The sequence below is a fragment of the Calidris pugnax genome, unplaced genomic scaffold (assembly GCF_001431845.1).
Source record: "Calidris pugnax isolate Ruff unplaced genomic scaffold, ASM143184v1 scaffold172, whole genome shotgun sequence".
Lineage (NCBI taxonomy): Eukaryota > Metazoa > Chordata > Aves > Charadriiformes > Scolopacidae > Calidris > Calidris pugnax.
In genome coordinates, this window is record NW_015090897.1 from 1,029,477 (window position 1) to 1,049,755 (window position 20,279).

General features: G+C 39.1%; 1 long non-coding RNA gene across 12 annotated transcripts in view; it reads left to right on the top strand.

The window, feature by feature from the left end:
* Positions 1 to 13,505: 13,505 nt before the first annotated feature.
* LOC106891699 overlaps positions 13,506 to 20,279 on the top strand; it is an 89,425-nt gene continuing 82,651 nt past the window's right edge. For all 12 annotated transcript variants that reach the window (XR_001412749.1, XR_001412759.1, XR_001412754.1 and 9 more), the window contains exon 1: positions 13,506 to 13,768. This is a non-coding gene — a long non-coding RNA (uncharacterized LOC106891699). The remainder of the gene's footprint in view (positions 13,769 to 20,279) is intronic.

Below are 20,279 nucleotides of genomic sequence, written 5' to 3' on the forward strand. Positions count from 1 at the left end.
TCAACGTGTTTCTTGTACCGGGATGGAATTTTTCTCCACATGTACAATAATACAGGATTTGCTAATGAGAATCATGGCCTTTAGGAAGCTTCTACCTGGATTTCCCTGTTTCCAAGGGGGTGGTGGTGGGGGAAGAAGTGTTCTTTCTACAACCTTCACCTTTTTTGAGTGCTGTCAGGTCAGTGGTATTCATGCACTGTTCTTCTCTAGGCTCATCATCCTTCCAGTTTGATGCCCAGACAGTCACGTTGTGCTCCTATGAGCTATGGGCAAAGCCATACCTGCCCATGGGCAAACAGCAGAACCCACCTGAGGTATCCCTCAGCAACTTTGAAGCTTGATGGTGACCTAACTCTCAGTTTTGGAAACATCACTCTTTAACAGTGGCATGTGCTCGTCTGTCCCCGTGGCGTGTTAATGATTAATGTTAATATTGATGTTGTCTTAAGCATGTCTGAGGTTACTGTACAAGTTCACAGTGCTTGCTCCTCCTCAATTGGAGGAGACACTGGGGCTTAGGAGGCTCATGCACGGATTTTTATAGGATGTCAGAACAAAATGATTTTTTTATTGAGGAAGGGTCAAACAAGTCGTGCTTTTTGTTGTGTCACACTAAACAATATAAGAAGCACGTTAAAAAAGCTCAGGGCTCCACTTGAAGGCAAAGGCTATGAGAGATGATTTAAGGCTACATTATCCTGTTTCTAATTCCTTTTCTTTCTTCCTGCGGAAATGTAATTGCGAGAGGCTGGGAGAAGGGATTGGAGCATGGGCTTCTATGTCTGCCTTGAAGAGAGCCATAAAGTCTCTTTTTATGGGTTTCTCTCTAGCCTAGCTCTACTTTTCCAAATTAGAGGAGACAATATGACAATCTCAGCCAGCTCTGATCTTAATTTGCAAACTCAGCAGCAATATCATGCCTGACTTCAGTGGATATGAGGAAACAATTTTGAATTTAAACAATTTTCCATTGACCTGCGGTAAAGGCCCTTTTTACAATTGTCTGCACATTGCTTTACAGACCTCCTCCCCCCTCAAATTTAATAGTGTTTCATAATAAATAATGCGGATATCTAATGCCTGTCTCAGGGAAGATGTCTGTTAGATCCTAGATATAGAAGTCAAATATGCAGCTGGAAGACTCAACCAATAAATTAATTGTGATGAAATTTTTCTGAATTGTGCACAGCAGAGACACTAGAAATATATAATTCTATGAGGCAGTTGATGATTATTTACTTTTTTCATACTAATCTACTGAGGACTGGCTCAGATGATTTTATGTAGTTTGAATAATTTTTAACTGATATTATTAGGTATAAAACTCCAACAAGTTCACTGTATCATCTATTCCTTCACATTTCCTGGCATCATTTAGTAAAACCCTTCAAGCTCCAGCATTCTGCTGGTGGTGGACCTTGGTCATGACCTGGAAGGACCACCCACTCCTGTATGAGAGCAATGGGTATGTCTGTCTCTTTGTTAGTGGGATTTTTAGACCTCCTTTGAAGAAAAAATCTGTGTGTCCCTCGGTCTCCTTCAGTCTGGGCTGAGCTGCCTCTGTGATGTGAGATTTGGGCCATAGGAGCCACTTAAAGCTGGGTGTGGAAGGCAGGGAGAAGGAAAACTTTTATTGGCTCTCACATCTTTTCCTCTTGAAGAAAACACCAATATTTTGCTATATATTTGAATTTATATATTTATATTTGAAAAAAAAAGTCCTAGAAAAAAAAACCCACCACATTATTATTAGCCAAAAGGAATCTTTAGTTAATGAGAAGTGATTGATCACTTTGAAGGGGGAAAAGTAATATCCTATGACATATAAATCTAAACATATTGGTTAGAGATCTAAATCATTTTATTTCCACAAAAGAAGCACTTGTAATTAGAAACCAAAAATGCAGTAAGCCAAGGAAGAGAAAATAAATTTATTGAAGTGATTTTGCAAATCACAGTTAATTGAGCCACAAACAAAGCAGCAAATAAAGGAAATAATGTGGTAATTGGAACCCTCATCCCTTATTGGCATAGATTATGGGTTGCTATCTTTTTAGCAGTATTAAATCATTGCATGTGAATGTTGCCAAAAAAACTCTTCATTTCCTTTTAGTGACTTCTTACTGCCCTCAGTTGAAGTTTAATAGAAAAGGAAGGACATGATGTAGTTTTAATGACAGGAAACCCATGGCTTCCAAATGAATAAATTCCATCACTGGCTGCCACAAAGTGTGCTAATTATTTCCTTTGATAAATTAAAAGCCGTAAAAGTCCAAAGTATATAGCATGTGGTTTACAGTTATAGTCTGCCTGTCTGCATTATTGAAAGTTCATATAAACCTCATTATTTTAATTTAATAAACATTATAATTATTTTTTACACCAGTAGGCTGTATAGAAAGCATATGTCAAAGACAAACTTGTCTGACAGAAGGATAAATAGCCCACAAGAATTAGCAAAGTACTTGATGTGTCATGTTGTGATTGCTCAGGTTTTTTTTATGATACTTTCGAATGAGCAGATGCTTATTTTTTTATCTTTATAAACAGGAGACTAGTGACTACCTTTCTCCTGTAAATGAGTATTTCATTCAGCAAAGTGTGCTTTGACGAACGATACAGCACCTTGTGTTTTAGAACAGAGTGTGAGAACAATGGGGAACAATTTAGGGAAATGTAGAGAGGAAAAATGATTTTATAATAAACATAGAATAGGATTTTTATTTTTTTCTTTTGCTTTACAATCTACAGGAATGAAGCAGGTATCCAATGTGATGTAAATAACTAGACTTGGTTTCTTGAGGTTTTTTGATGTTTTTCTTTTGTTTGTTTTGTCTGTTTGTTTTTTTTTAAATCAAAAGAAGACCATATCCAATGAGGGCTGGAATATTTTAAATGACAAGTCTACTAATGACAATACCAGCTCTATAGCTCATGGGATATGGGATTAGATCCTAACCTTAAGACAAAAAAAAGAAAAAGACTGAAGAATGAGAAGCAAACCCAATTTTTATAGGTTATGGAAGTTCATTTTGTGTTAATATTATTCTAAAAGGTTTTAAAAGGCAAATACTTTACTTTCAGGTTAGCCAAGGCAATCCAGAAAAGGAAATCTGCTATAGTGTGAAGTCTTCCGTTATGTCCTGATCTAATGCACCTGACTCCAACTCTAAACTGACTCAAATGTGCTTTTAAAATAAAAAATAATTTAGTGGGATTGCACGATTAGTTTTGCTAAGTAATGAGACCAGGAGTTTCTGGAGATGTGAGACAGCAATGGTGTGTCAGAAGAGAGGGCAGAGCATCACGCAGCAGATATCTGGAACCAGCAGGACCAGGTCTGGCAGGATCAGGAAAAGGCAAAAGACAGGCAAAGCATTTTGCCCTCTTTAATTTAAAAATGCCTGTTATAGAAAGCAATTGCAGCTACTGATTAGGATTACAGGAACTGGAGCATGGTGTGGGCTGCTGGTCTGACTGGGTTGTGCTGCAGAGCATCTTTCCTGCAAATACTTATAGGGAATATTGAGAACCCCTGCTGTGTATGTCTATGACCAATTAATGTAGTAGCTCATTGTAAAACTTTTCTTTTTCTCTTTTTTTTTTTTAAGAAGTATATGCCTAGAATTTAGGAAGCAAATTCAGACTTGCATGTGGTACAGGGCTGGAGTCAGTAGAATTGTATCAAGGAGCAATGATGCTGACTTGGTGCTATAAGGACTTCATGTATCAGCCAGAATTTATCAGCTTTAGAATCACCGAAACTGTACCATGTTATGGGGAAATGTGTTATTCTCTGGAAGAAGAAAAAAAAGTACCTGATTTTATGAGAAAATGCCTGAGTCAACTTCTGTGAGACTTTATTCTGCCTTTTGGTGAACTGAAATGGAAACATACTTTATTTTTTTGTTTGTTGTGCCACTTTTCTGTCATTTCGTTGTTACATGGTGAGTGGAAAAATTATTTTGAGGGAAAGTGATAGGGTAAGAAGTTTTCAAAGTCTTTTTTAGCTGAAAGGGAGGTTGAAAGAGAACTGGAGGAGGTGTTTTAATATTCTTGCAGAAGTAATTGGTGTTGCAAGGAAGTGTGGGAGGGTGAATTCTTCCACTTTACAACATACTGCGGCCTCGGGAGCACCAGAATATGCCCCATGTTCTAGCTGAAGCATTGCTAATTGCAAAGAGTTAAATAAAGTCAATTAAAAATGCCAAATTTATAACAACACTTGCAAGCATATCACCTCGAAGAAGGTTTGTGAGAACCCTTTTTGTTTAGATGTCACTACTCCTTTTTAATAATAAACCTAGGAAACGGAGAATAAAGGGCTGTAAATAGCATAGTAAAGTCAAATCAACTGGAGAATAAAAATACTGTAAAAACTGCAACAAGAATCTAGTCACAAATGATTGTTGGGTAACAACTAAGGGACCAGTCACAGACTTATCCTGTCTGTTGTATGAAATTTGGGAGGGTCATGGTAATGCTTTTTTATTTTTGGTCATAAAGACATATTAGTGCCTGCTTGGTAAATGCAAACACACTGACTATGCAAAGGAATTCTTTTCCTTTGTTATTCCTTATTTTTTCATCCTTTTAACTACTCAAAGGAAGATAAGATTACTGCTTCTTTAGAAATTATTTGCTTCATTGATTTTTTTTTTTAATTTCTTTTCCTTCCCTAGTAATAACAAATCTGCTTGTGAGCTGAAAATGGCTTGCATAACCGCTAACTAAGCTTGTTTTCATTGTGTTTTACTTGGAAGAATAATTGTCTCTTTTATTAACACTGTTGTGAAACTGGTTATAGAGACCAACAGGTATTGTAAGAGTTTTCTATCAAATAATAGAGGGGCTTGACTGCCTGACTATTATTAGCAGCATGGAATGGAAATATTTTGTTGTAAAGACTTTTTCGTTACTACTTTGCTGTTTCTTCTCACAGTCATCCTTCAGATAATGATGTGTATTTTATGTCTTTAAATTTTATAGGCATTGATTTTTCATTTCAATAGTACATAATGTGTGAATAGCATTTGCACAACGTGCAGAAAAACTGTTATCTGTAAGTTGCATAGAAATGTAAGACAAACCAAGGATTCTGCGCCGTCTTGTAGTTTAAAGGCAACTGAATAACACTTAAGATATGTTAATATCTTAAGATAGAAGGGGGAAGACAGGGATGCTGTGAAAATCCATTTGCCAGAGGCTGAAGAAGGCACCGAGGGAGCTGGATATTCTGTCACTTGCTGGTTTTCACTCAAAATCACAAGGGAGTCACCTCTGAAAAGCTCCTTCAGGAGATTATGAGGAGGAGAAGGGGCTGTGGTTTCTCTCTGTACCTGCAGGAGTTCTTAGTTTAAAGCCTATAAATCAAATGTGTTTCCATCCTCTAAATGTGTCACCGGCGTCCTCTGGAGAGCAGATTGGGGTTTCTTGGTTTCAGGTGAGCAGGAAGCAGCAATTTTTTTGCCAGGCAGTGTCACTACTTCTGCCCTACCCTGGGGAGGGCAGAGCAGGGAGATGGTGAGATTCTGGTGCGTTTTGTGACACCTTCGCATCACAGTGCATATTCCCCTTGTTATTAACTCATCCTGTGTATCTTATTTGATGGTCTTCTGTAATTTTGGTGAAAGAGTTTAATTTTTAATGGGGATCACGGTATTCCTGCTTCACGCCCACAGTGGTCCACTTGAACTATGGACATGTAGTGGGTCAAGGGAGGTGATTCTACCTCTTTATTCTGTTCTCATGAGATCCCACCTGAAAAACTATGTCCAGCTTTGGAGTGTCCAGCCTTGGAGTGTCCAGCCAAGCTCCTACATGGACCAGGTTCCTAGAGACCCTTTTTTTTGCTGGTATGTGGGACTCAGTCCTAGGAATTTTCCTATATGAAGCTCAGAAAGAGTAGCCAGATTTATGCTGCGGGTTTTTGCGTTTTCCTGGGATTCTGAACTGGTTGTTTTTCCTGAAAACTTGCTTAGTGGTTGATTTAGAAAGAAAATATAATCCACCATCTGACTTGGGTCTGTGCAAAATGGCTGAGGCTCAGGAGGAGAGGATTATTTTAGGGTTGGTCTTGGTGCATTCATTCTGCTAGTTGGCAGAATGCAACGTATAGTTAGCACATGATTTGCTCATTTCCAGATGCCATGGCCAACACAGGCTGGTGCAAATCTGTAGATGTAATTACCACTAGAAAAAAAAAAGTTAAATGGCTGCATTTGTTGGGATGTGGGATTTCTTATTATCATAAATGTTTTATCTGTTTTTATCTGGCTTCTGTCCCTGTTGAATGAGTGAGCTAAAATAATATTATGCTATGATACACAAGGTTTCTGTTGCAACGAGGTGGAAAAGCAAGAGGGTTAAATACCAAATGGTTTGCTCAAAGCTCTAATTTGAAATCCCATCAGGGTCACTTGTTTACTAGCACTAATAGTTAACTAGTGCACAGCCTTTAAATTACCGCTTATTACAGCGCTGCTGTTCACACCACTGTGCTTAAGGACCTGTCAACGTTTCCAGTGGAAAACCCTGTTTTCAAAGGCTTAGGACTTTGTCATGAATATTTGCTCTGAAACTTGCCAAATGTCATCTCGGGCTCGAAACAGATTATTTCCTTTATTGGAGGCCGCTTGGCTTGAGTGGGGAATAAATCAGCTTTCAAATTATTTTGAATGTGAGAAGATCCAACTGAAGTGTTTTCCCACCACCCTACTCTACTGTAATTAAAATAGTGTAAATGAGGAGGGTTCTGGGGCTCTGGGCAATAGAGTGAGAAAAATGAACGTAAAGGTACATTGATTTGTTGTAGATTTGTGGTGAGTTCCATTGGAGTAACCATACACACTGGCAAATATCTCAGGCTTTTGCAAAACATTGAGGCTTTGGCCATTAAAACTCAGATTTTCCTCAGTGCTTTGAGACTTCAACTTACTCCTTTATATTGACCTTTTTGTTCCCAGCTATTGGATCGACCTGTGCTTGAACAGAGGTGACTTGGGTTTGATTCCTGGCTGTCCGTAGATATGTTTGTGGCCTCAAACATGTCGCATCAATCTCATGGGGAAAAAATGTGGAAACGTTGAAAGGATGTTTAAAAGATCAGAGGAGATTATAATATAAAATAATATTTATACTTTTTGCATACCCCAATGCAGTCAGGTGTGAAAAAGGCAGGAGCTGCTTCAGGACCTTGGCCTCAGCACTCGGAATCCTCAAACCAGAGCAGTGTTATTTTGGCGGAATTCCCTCTTGCCTTTCAGAAAAGATACTTTTTTTATGCTTTTCTTTGCTACTGATGAGTATTCAAGAAATATTTTTTTCTCTAGAATAGAACTCAGAGCTTCTAATGGTGAATTGTTTCAGGAAGGAACAAATTTAATCTTTTCTGTCAATTTTTCTTTCCTTCTTTACTTTTGTTTCTTACTTTTCCTTGAACAATAGATGTACCTAGACTCCAATGTTTTGAACTTTGCTAAATTTTATTGACTTTTTTGCAGTTAGCATTACCAAATGCTTCATGAATCACATTAGTGTCTTCCTTGTTCATTGTACTAACACTGGGCAGATACCAGCTTGAAAATTTCACAAGTTTTTGGTTTGGTGTTTTTTTCTTTTTTTTATTAATGCTTTCATAAAATTGATATTTTCAAAACTCATTCGTTGTGCTCAAGATCATGTACCAAGATTGTTGTTTTGGGGATTTCAATGCACATTCTTGAGAAATCTGTAAATCTTCATGTCAGGAAATAGCTAAGTATGTTCAGATTCAGCTCCAAAGTTTGGGATGAATTTTCTGCTGGCCAGCCCTCAGGTTTCCCCAGCCCTACTGATCACAGCCACATCATGTCCTGTTCAGCATGTTTCTGGCTCTTGCTGTCTGCTTGTAGGTGTTAGCCAGGGAAAAATATGCATATGGTAATAGATATTTTTTTTGAGGGAAAAAAGCATAAATTACACTGAAGTGTGTTTTGCCTATAAAGAGAGAGCACATAATGCAAGTAAACCTAATTTTATCTCTGTATTTAGGAAATTATTTTAAAAAGTTACTGGAATAAATATACATGCAACTGCACCAAATAATAACTCAGTAAGCTGGGTGAAATGAGAGTGCGAAACAAGGCCTCAGGGAAAATAAATAGGACAGCTTTAAAATCAGTTTTTAGATTTGATAGGAATTTGTATATAGGCTGGGGAGAGGCAAGGTCAGATTCAAATTGGGAGAGTAAGAAAAGACTGATCTAGCAGCCCCACAGGCCTGAATATGTTGGGGTTTATTGACATTAGGGTCACTGCAGGAGCAGGAAGAGAAGCGAGCAGATTTCAAGAGATATTATTTTTCTTGCAATAAGATGCACAAGAAGTCAAGTGGGAAACACACAAATGTTCTTCCATGTTATCCATGCAATCCTTAAACTGAAGAGGGATACTACATACTTGTAATAAATAGTAGCTTTCATCTGCCAAGTTTATTGTGGATCAAATGTACAGTGATTAAAGCTGAAAAAAAAAAATAAATTAATTTCAGTGATGTTGCAATGGAAGCTTAAAGGGAGAGGGTGCAAGACCATTCCAAGGTAAAAGGAGCTGTGTTGGGGGCCAGTAGTGGAGCACTCCAGTGTTCATCCGCAGCAGAAACTGGGATTATAGGAATATTATTTTAACCCCTTGGCTTGGCCACGACCATCTGTGTGGAATTCGGCCGCTGAACACATCACACACACTCATGTCTCTGCTGATCCCAGGGCGTTGATTCATCGTTGTGCTGATTATGCTCAATGCAGGGGGGAAAAAAAAATTAACCTGGAAAAAAAAAAAAAACCAGTAAATTTACTTTCCTTCCCAAATCTTTGTACCACATGCAGATGTTAATTATTTCCTACGCTATTTCTTGTCGTTTAGGTGAAGGATCCATGTGTGCCTTCCATGACCCCAAGTAGGTTGTTAGTTGCAAGAGGGAACCGGGGCTTCAGAGGGAGTTGCTAACCTTCTCTGCAGAGCCTGTCAGCCAGAGAATGATACAGAGCACCTTCAAAAGGTCCCCCAAGTAATGAGCACTAAGGAGGGTCATAACGGGCCCATCATTAGCTCCAGCTAATATTTTGACCTCGTGCCCACAAATACTGCAGGTGTCATGCCGGGCCACCATAGGATTAATCCGCAGGATGTTTTGTGGCTGTATGATGACAACACATTTCTTCAGCATGTTCCCCCACTTGTAAAGCCTTACATGTATTTTCTATAACGCAAGTCAGTTATGATCTCTTGTATAGAGCTTTTAATTCTTTTTTTTTTTTTTTTTGTCCTCAAGCTCAGTCACCCACAGTGACCAATGAATCAGGTACACAGCCGTGCAAAAGAGAAAAAATAAATGGCAAGGCATTAAAAGCTTACCCTCTAACAAGAATGTAACAAAATGTGAATATAACTACTAGGAAAACTTTTCTTTTCTCCTATTTTGTGTTCTTTCCTTCAGTTTTCTTTCCCTTCCCCTCCTCCCCCCCGCCCCAAATCCTGGTGCTACTTACAATTTTGAAAAGGAAGAAGACTTGTGCCTTCCACTTCTGCAGGCGTTTTTATGGGTCTCCTGTAAACTCACTCCCTGCTTTCCATGGAGATTTTACTTTCATGATAAATAATTTCTTTTGGTCTTTCCGTTTGCGTGTCTGTTTTCCACTCTATCGGACTCATTAACTTGAGATGTTGGACGTTCTTGCCTTCTTACTTGATGGTTAAGGATCCTCATCATTGGGGCTGTTGAGGATTCGCCTTCTCAGAAGTGACCACTTTCCTTGCTTTTTGTGTTGGTAGTTTCTTTACATCACTCCTTAACAAGTGGCAGTCACTTTGTCACTGAACTGAGTGAATATTAATAATATTCGTATTTCTCAACCAGATCTAGGGACAAATAAACTCCATTTGTCTGCACTCCTCTCTGCATGGTGCAGACAGTTATATTTTATTAACCTGTGCAGTCAAACCTCTGGGAGAATTTCATGTGACTGGAATCTGGCAATCATTGTAGAATGCTTTAATTACAAAAAGACAATTCATACAGATTTTGCACAGGAATACCAAAAAGACATCAGAAGTTTATCATTATTTAGTAACAGGATATTTAATATAAGGAAGGCAGATAAATTTTAAATTCTTTGTACACATACTACCCTCCGATAAGATTTTTGTCTTTTTTTATTGCTTATTTAAAAACATGTGCACTCAAAATGCTGGGTGTTATTTAACCTACAAAGACAAAGAAATAGGTAATTAGCACTCATGCTCCAACATCAGTTATTTAAAGCAAAGGCATTTAATATGGTTTTAAAAATGACACAAATTGAGCCAAAGTTTCCACTTCACTTGTAAAGGGAAAGATTATTCTCAGATTCACTCAAAGACTGCAGGCTATATATTTGTGTATATTTATATTCATATATTCATACAGAATTCTTTGCTTTAAGTAACTGTATATGGACACAAGTTGCTATTTTTTTTTCCTGTGTGGAGGAACTTTTTAAGAGACAAAATGAGAGTTCGTGAAGAAACTTTTCTGAAGCTTACTGCGTTTCTGATTACCTTTATAATCAACATTTAGTTTAACTGTGCACATTTGATGCTGAAATACTTGTTAGAAATGCATTCTGCGTAGCTCTGCCAATTTAGATAACTTATTAAAGGCCCTATTATTTTGAGGGGTTGGATAATGTTAAACTCCAAAAGGCCACTGCAAATAATTTCCTTCACTGAGAGACAGCACTTACCAGAGAAGAAAAAAGAAAGTATTTTGGATGACATTTAACTCCACTTCTTTTTGGGCACGGGACCTTGAAATTCTCATATGGGCTTACTGAGTACAAATTAATGTTTTGTTAGTGTTTTCTTTTTTCTTTTCCTTTTTTTTCCCCCTTTCTCTATTGAGTTATTTTCAGGGACATTCAAGCACTCTCAGTGCAGTCTTTTTTCTTAGGGGAAAAAAAATAATCAAAAGAATGAAAACTTTTCTTGAGACCAAGTTATTCAGCGCTTAAAATGATAAAATCTGGTCAATCCATGTTTGTTGTTTCTTTCTCTATAGCCACTAAAAATAAATCCTTCAGGAGAACTTTTCTTTAGCTCACTTTTTCATTATTTCCAGAGGCAAAAGCTGGCAAGGCAATTTATAATTCAATTTTTGCTAAATCCATAACACCTAATATATATGTCAGGCATTTCAACGGCAGGGTACTTTGGGGATAGGTGATAAATTGTACTGATTATAAGTGCAAGCTGTTCTTCCAAAACATCATATCAAAAAGAAGGCAAGTATTATTAGGAGAATGTAATGTATCTTTAGAATGTCCAGAAACATAAGAGATAATCACTTCATGTGAATATATTCTCCCTCGAGTTTTACAGCTCAATATTAAGGTCTTACCATGTTTTTGATAGCACTCATCTGGAGGGAGGGACCATGGTGGGTTGGTAGTCTTTCAGCAGCCACATAGCTCTGAGATCCGCAATAATTCATTCCTCCCAAAAAAAGGCTCACTATGAAACCTGGTCATAACAATTTTCTGACTATGTTGGGGTATGTGAAAAGTATAAATATTATTTTATAATATAATCTCCCCCTGATCTCTTAAGCATCCTTTCAATGTTTCCAGGTATTTTCTCGTGAGATACATGTGATTTTGTTTATCAGTGCTCCTGAGCTAAAGCAAAAAACTTCTTCAGTCACCTTGGTTGTCAAGCTAATGTGAAAATATGAAAAAAGACACTATGTCTTGGGGTATTTCCTCTTAGTTTCAGCTTTTTAAAACCGAAAATCTTAGTCTTACGAAGATGACATATCAGCTACAAATAGAAAAAAAAATAAAATAGGAGAACGGAAGTGGATAGTTGAGATTTGCTGGAGCAATGCGTATTAATATTTCTTATTAATAAAATTCTACTTAAAAGCAAGAAAATAAAATTACATAATATACATCTAAGATTATGTAAACTGTGAGTAATAGAAGCAATAAGGCTTAGAGTAGAAAAAGACAGTTCCAGGAAGTTTCGTTCTATTCTGTTCTTAGTTTTTATTTCTCTGCTACTTTTATTTCTCGGCTTCTTCCGAACTTTGTCCTAAGCCTTCTCACAAGTTCTCCTTATTGTGGATAATACCAGAAATGTTTTGTAGATTCAAGTCAGCATTTCAGGTGGTAAAAAACACTCAGCCAAAATGCTTTTCAATCAACTTTTTTTACCAGTATTTCCATCTTGCTTTGCATCTACAATTTAATCCACCCATTGTGGAAAAAGGAGGATTTTCACTGTTAGAGAGAAGCCCCCTTTCAGTTGCTACCAGCTGAAAACAAAACAAAATATAAAATTGTTAAACTTCTCAACAGCATGTTTTAACATTTTGAAAAGATCATTTTTCTTTCACATTTCTAATGAAAATACAGAATACCCTTTTGTATATTTTAGTTGGTATTATGTGACTACATGAGCCCACTTTTAAACTGAGCCTTGCATGGAAGAATCCAGCAGTGCAAATGAGGACTGAAAGTGAAAGAAGGAAAAACTGTTGCCCCTTTCCCAAAAAGGCTTTCAGATCATCAAATGAAGAGAGTTGAGTGCAGAGATTTATTATTTTTTTTTCCCCTGTTCTCTCTTTTGCACTGCCTTCACCATCAAACTCTTCATTTTGGCCCTTTTGTATCACTTAAACTCATTTAATGAAGAAGATGAACAAAAGTGGAAAACAAATGATCACTCATAAACTGGAGCAGCTCAGTGTGCTCCCTTGTCTGAAAGACTGATGAGATAATACCTGCAAAAGAATGGTCTGCTCTGACAGGAAAAGGAGAACCGATGTATCCAGAACACCCAATAGCTCATCTGGCAGTAAACGAGAGGTCAAAATGTCAATCTCCCAGTCCTGCCCCTTGCGGTGTTAGAAATCTATTAAAGAAGTCCTCCCATCTATTCAGTAGTGTTATAGGCACTCTTGTAGCACGGATGGGAAATTAAAAATAGGTGGGAGTAACGGGCAGCAAAGAGGTACTCTCAAAGGAAAAATGAAAGATGGAAAAAGATTGAAAAACATTCTGCAAAAATATAGAGAAATAGAGACTCTCTGGCAAGAGGCAGGGAAAGAGATACTTGAAGATATTAGAAGAAATAGCAAAGAATAAAAAGAGGAGGAATCATGAAGGTGTTTGCCCTCTCATTATTCAGTCTTTCCCTTTGAGATTCAAAAAGAATTCCTTTAAAAAATGTGGTTAAGTGTAGTTGAGAATAGCGTGTTGGTGATTGATGATGCCAGGCAGGCACGGTTTCTGTTCAGCTACTTTTCTTGGGCACAGGAGGGCCCTGTGTTACAATACCCTGCTCAATAAAGACATGCTGAGACTCGTAAGGCTGTTTGTTGTACCTAATCTCACACTGGCAAAAGCTGTTATGACAGAAAGACAGATTGAACCTGCTATTAATAATGCAAAGATGTCATTGCTTCCCAAAAGAGATTCTTAGCACAGCTTGTGGGAGAGATTAGGTCTGCTTCTAATAACGTGAATAATATTAAAGAGGGACATTGTCTACTGTATGAGTAGAAAGGGTTTGGTTTTTTTCCTGAAGAGCCTTTGAAAGGGCAAAAAAAGGACCCAGACTAGAGAAGTTATACCATCCCATGCTTTCTCATAATTTTCCATTAGAAAAATTAAAATTTGGGCTTCCATTTATACATTTAATTCTTGTTGTGGATACACTCTTGGCCTTGAAGAGCGTGTTGGAGAAGAAGGTAATTTTTTTTTTTAGAATGAATGTTTATTTCTGGATTATTTGCTCGTGCCCTGATGACACATTAATGGGCTTGTTAGAGACCCTGTGACTCTAATGGGACCAGGATTGAGGCTGGTGTATAAATATCCTTCAGTCAGTGCAAAAGCATAGTTTTCAACTTTGTGGAATATGAAAAGACTTTTGGTGCAGATGCAAATGTTATGACTTTATATTGTTTGTTTTTATTCTTGGGTTTTTTTTTTGGGGGGGGGGATGGCTTATTCGTCAGTTAGTGGATTTTGAGGGCAGTATCTCATGTTTTCTGCTTTTGTATGTGAATTTCTACAAAAAACCCTAGAGTTTGAACCATTGGCGTGGTGTTTCTAAGGTGTTTCTTTAGCTGAAAAGGTTGAAGACTGGAAGGTTGTATTTTTTCTTGAGTATGAGGGACCTTGAAGCCAGGCGAAGCATAAACTTGATATTGAGATATAAATAACTATTTTCAAAACAAATATAAAAGTAGGTCATCCTGAAAATGATAATTAAGTGTTAAAAAAGTTACTAGCTCTTTATCCATGAGGTTAAGGAAGCTGTTGTAGAAATCAAGAGATTGTAGCACTGGCTTCTGAAAGATTTTACAGAAATATCCTGTTGGGCAACTGTGTTCTTAAAAGAGGTGCTGATACAGCGTAGGACGCGGTGGGTGAATAAGGCAAGACGAGCAGTGTCTGAGCAGGATGGTGTAAATGCTGAGATGCTGCTAAAGTGGCTCTTTGGGCTTTAAATCTTTTTCCTAGCAGAAAAGAATGGGTGAAGAATTCTCCATCAGACTCATGGTCTCCAAATTTGGGCAGAGGTAAATATCATCTCAGTTTGAGATGTTTTTAATGAAGGAAAGGTCTTTGGGTGATGTCACGGGACTGAGAACATATGATAGGATCAAAAAACTACTATGGAAGGTTTTCTTAAATTACTACACAGTAGGTGTGATTTGTTTTTTAGTCTGTTCAAAGGCTTCTGTGAGAGGTTTTCCTCCCGGCTTTCCATTTACTACCCAATATTGAGGAAGAAATAGGCACGTGTCCATTTGAATATGGAAGAGCAGGTAGTCCCATATAAGATGCTCCCACTGTTTCATTGTAAAAAAAAAAACAAAAAAACAAAAAACAACCAAAACAAACCACCCCAAAAGCCAGACAAAACCCCAGGTATTTAGGATTGACATTTTTGTAAGAAACATTTCAGAGATTGTTGGCGTTGAGGGGGTGCAATCAGGGAAAGATAACAGGACTGCAATTAATTTTATAACGCTGAGGGAATTTTAGTGAAGCTAAAATAAATAAATGGAGTTCTTGGGCAAATGGAAGTCAAACTTCCAATTACTCCAAAATAGATTCTGGCTCATTCGACCTGGCTGACACTTTGATGTGTTTAAATCTTTGCAGACGCTATGTCAGAACTGAACCAAGGCCAACTCCACCCCCTCTACCCCTCCCGCACACGCAGAAGCCGTGGTATCTAAACAGCGAGAGGACCAGCTCTTTCAAGAAGGAAATTTGTAGAGATAAGGTGAACAGTGGCTGTCATTAAAAGCCAAATGACTACTTTTAGATGTTGTTGGTGAGGGTTATCAGAAGGCAAATATGGCACATTAGATTATGCAACCTACTTTCAGGGGTTCCGTTGTGTTTTCTGGTCTTGAGAAGAGCGTCTTGTGCTTTCTGATAAACCAAAGACCATGTTGCAAAAGACCTGATTCAGCAAAAGAAGAAAAAAAATAAAAGCAATACCCATAGTATTCATTTAACTGTACTTCAACAGTAATTGCATAATCAGACATATCTTCTTAAAGTATAAACATTTCCCATTCCTCCAGTTAATATCCCAAATGTGCACACCCACAGCAGTGCTGTTACAGTAAGCAAAGAAACAAATTATTTATGTATCATGGGATTTACAAGATGCCATTAAAAGCAAAGTTTGTGCTCTCAACAACTTTCTCCGCTGTGAACCGGACACACAAAAAAAAAAGACAGGAAGCATGAGGAAACTGAAAGACAGTACAATTCTAACACTTGGTTTTAATTAAAAGCTTTTTCTAGACCTTATGCCACATGTTACTTGTGTATATTATCAGGATATGGGACTGAGTAGGAATTTTACGAAGGTTTTTTAACCCAATTTTTAGTGAAGAGAAGGAGGACCAAATGGACACTAAACAGGGGAGGCAGTGAAGTGCAGGTGAGATTCTTCCAGTGAAATCAGAAGGATGGCACTTCACAGTGTAAGATTCCAGAAAGTGATGGAAGACTCTGTAAGAATAATTAATTAGTTTTATTGCATATTCTTCTGAACATATAAAACATCAGGAAACTGCTGCTTACTAGATCTAAAAAACCATTAAACAATCAAAAATTAAGTCTTTCCTAGGGAAAAAAAAAGTTAACTGTTCACCAAATGAAGGTCCTGTGTGTTTCTTGAGGGGTTTTTTTTTTTCCCCTCTGCGTTTCACCACAGTCAGTGAAGCTCTGCCTTAGCTGAATTTCCTGATTGTAAAGAAGGTAATTAAAAAGAAAAACAGTTCTGTGATTAGCTTCAGACTAGTGAATATCATGGCATTGAAATATTCCTGCATAGGATGCAGGACTGTAGCCAGATAAAGTGGGCTCTGATGGATTTGTAAGTAGATAGGGAGGTGGATCAGCTGAAAAAAAAGTTATCTGAAAAAAGGATTGATTTCCAAGGCTGCCTGTGGAACAGCTTTAGCCATGAAGAATGCACTCGAACAAGAAAGGAAAACCACCAGATGAAAAAATGGAATGGATAAAGTGCATGACACAACAACCCAAAAAGGCTTTCCTTTAAAACTCTGCTGTCATAACATATTCCTTGGCTGGGTGCGGGAACTAAAACGCTTCCCAGGAAGCACAGGGCAGGAGCAGGCTGTCGGCAGGAGCTATGGATGGGGAAGGGGAGGCTGGGGATGGAACAAGGGGAGGTTCAGAAGGGGCTGGGGGAGCACAGGGACCCTGGCATGGGATGGGGATCACCAGAGGGTTCCTACAGAGACATCGCTTTAAGGAGAAAATGATGTCACTCTTTTTACATGGCAAAAATGTAGTGGAGTGGAGCCTCGTGATGGGGAGGGCAGATAGAGCACCAGGGCCGGCAGAGCTATGCTGGAGGTTAAACGAATGCCTAACATGTGTGTCCAAGTGGGAGGAAGCTGGGGTGAGACAAGAAATGAAAGAAATAATTCATTTAGTGTCTGCCATGATGACTGCAAGTTTCTTTAAAGGCGATTTCTGTGTATTGTGGAGGTTTTGGGGGGGCTTTTGCATCCTTATTGCTGCTACAAAGTAGATCTCTTTGCTGGGCCTAAATTATGATAACTTCAGTTTTGTGCCCATTAATTAAGGGCTGTGCTGGGTTCCACGGCATAGGGAAAACGTGGCCACCGGCACCTTTCCCCACCAACCCCAGCTCCCCGTGCCACGAGAACAGAAGCCATGACAAAGCCAATATGGGTCCAGGAGCAGAGTTTACATTGAGGAGCACAGGGAGGTGGGAATTTTTCTGAGTTTCTGCAGGGTTCAAAACCTGTCATGCTTTTCTTTCCAGCCACACCAGCAGCAGAGGCTTGTCTTGTCCTTGGTTCACCTCAAATAAGGGTCAGAGGGGGTCGATGGAGAAGGCTGCAGTTCAAAAGGGCTGAAATCTGTTGGCAGCCCCTGCCTTCTCTTGAGATGTTGGCCGTGGCTGGGGTATTCCCGCTTGCTGGGTGCACCTTGACTGGTAAACAAATTCTTGCAGGGGGAAGCCACCAGGTGGATGGGGTGAGGATGAAGATCATAGAATGGTTTGGGTTGGAAAGGACCTTAAAGCCCCCCCAATGGCCCCCCCTGCCCTGGGCAGGGACACCTCCCACCACACCAGGTTGCTCCAAGCCCCCTCCAACCTGTCCTTGAACCCTCCAGGGATGGGGCAGCCACAGCTTCTCTGGGCAACCTGGGCCAGGCTCTCACCACCCTCACAGCAAACAAGTTCTTCCTAGTAAGATGATGGGGCAAAGGATGAAGAAGTAATCTGTGGGCAGACCTTCTAGGAGAAGACAAAGGGTGGAGAGTGGGTGGCCAGGCCTAGGACCTCTACGCACCTTGCTTGGGTTGGTGGCAGCAGCCGGAGAAAGGAATGGGCTGTGGAGTCCAGGGACACACAAGCAATGGGGAAGTGGTCATGTGCGGGGGGCTGATTGTGTTTTCTCCTCTATTCCCGAAGGTAAATGTGAAGGTCTGGAGAAATAACACAGGGATTTACCAGGAGGGAGCAGATTTTCAAAGAGGTAGTGGCCAGGGGACCACTAACCTCCTTTTCCTCCTCCTCCTTGTGCGTCTGACTGTGGGACATCCAGCTCCTTGCTCTTTCCTCAGGGTCCACCATGGAGATGGAGGGGCCAAGGCACCCCATCCTGTGGCAGTTCTTTTCCTCCCTCTGCCTGCTGTTACCCCAACCCAAACCCAGGCCTGCCTCTAATCACGCCGGGTGACCGCTGACATGTGTAGAGTTCGATATTTCGATAATATTGTATGTCTGTGATAATACTTCATTACAGTTATGTCCTTGGCTATAATTCTTTCAACACGGCCACTTTCATGCAGTCCAAGTTTTGTTCCAACGGTCACATTACAGTGCGGAAAGTTTAGAATTAATCAGCATTTGATATACCTCCGAGAAAGGGCGAACAATGTGTTTATTTCTCTCGCGTTTTCTTCTAGAGGAAATTGTGTGTGTGTTTGGGGAAAAAGGGAGAAGACTTTAAAGTATTATTTTCTTATTCCCTGTCCAATTTTGCTTGTAATTTGAAACTATTACCGATGTGTTGTCATATAATATTGTACTCCTCCGTTTTACAGACTTTCAGTTATTTCCCTGATCACTTACCTAGTCAGGGAGAACATTAAACTAAGACTTGCAAATTGCTATTCTGATTGGCAGTTCATGTGAATCTGAAGGGTTTTGTTCTCTGTCTATAGAAAAAATCCTGTCTTAGATTGTTCTTTTAGTTTAATTTCTACAAAGCAAATGGTCTTGTGATTTGAACAACAGCAACCTGTTCTTGTAGTTTGTGGTAGCCCACCACATCTGTCACAAAAGGTAAATGCTCTGCCTGTGTCCCATCTGCAGTTTGCAAATTCACAAATGCTCTAGAGGAGATAATATAACATTTTATGGTCTGCCAAAATGAAAGTTTAAAGCAGGTTTGAAAAATGTATTTTTAGACCTGTTAAAAATTTTAAGAACATTTCCAATGATTTCTGGAAGTAAAGTTTTCTTTTGGATCCATCAAAACAATTCATTTAGATATGTGCAATGTATTGCATTGATATTGACCAGTTTTAATAATCATATAAAGTAAATTTTAAGTGGCTTTAGAAACAGAACATTCTGGAAACTATTTCCACTCATTTTGAGATCAAGTTATCAGTTGAGCTTGCAAGCTTGCCCAATGTTTTCTAGAAACTTGTTCTGAAGATCGTGGGGACAAACTATTAACTGTGCCCTTGGTTTGAATCCTAAAAATAGCAAATTGCACCAATATACAAATATTTATATTCTGCAAAGGAGGTAGGGAACGAGTGCTCTTTCAGAAGGTCCGATGTCCATACTGAAATCAGTTTCTGTGGTTGAATCTAACTTTTAGAAAATTGTCTGGAAGAAGGGCCTGACATATCTCCAGTGTCCAGCATTTTCAAAAGATGAACACTTTGAGTCTGCCAAAGCACACATCCAATGCGTCTCTCCGCCTGTAGGAATCCCACAGGATTCTGGGCAATACGAAGGTGCCTTTTTTCCTGTTGATCCTAATGGGAGATGGAGGTGAACAGATCTACACAGGAGGGACTGGGAGTGCAGCGACTTAATCCTTAATGAGGATTGGAAGAATGTTTTTCCTGCACAATCTTATCATCGGACTGTCATCAGCAGCCAAGACACCACTGTAATCCTTTTGGAGGTAGTCAGGATTATGGCCTTTCTTGGTTCATTTAGATTTGCTTCACGACTGATGTTTGGCCTCGAGGCAGGGTTATTTCAGCATCTCCAGATGGTACGGTGCCTGCAGATCTGTGGAGCACACAAGTTCAAGTGGCTCCTTGTGCGCGGAGTTTGGCTTAAACTTTTGTCATGCAAGCACATTGTAGTGCTTGTGCTTCTGTTTTTCAGCAGAGTGGGTCACCCTAAATGTTTCTTTGGTGCAGGTTTGCACCTACGGTTGATACAGAGATATTTATCTCAGACCTAAAGTAGGTCCAAGGATACATTCCCAAACTTTATCTGTTTTTCCACAATACCTCTACAAGGAGATCCCCATAAACACCTGGATTCAGATGAGGTGGATGTCTCCTCTCTCTCCAGCTCTACTACAGTTTGTACTGTCAAAAACTACCTACAGGTTTGAGATAATGCTGCAGGCATCTTATTACTCATATTAACCCGATCTATCTCATTTTTAAATTTTAATTTCTTGGTGC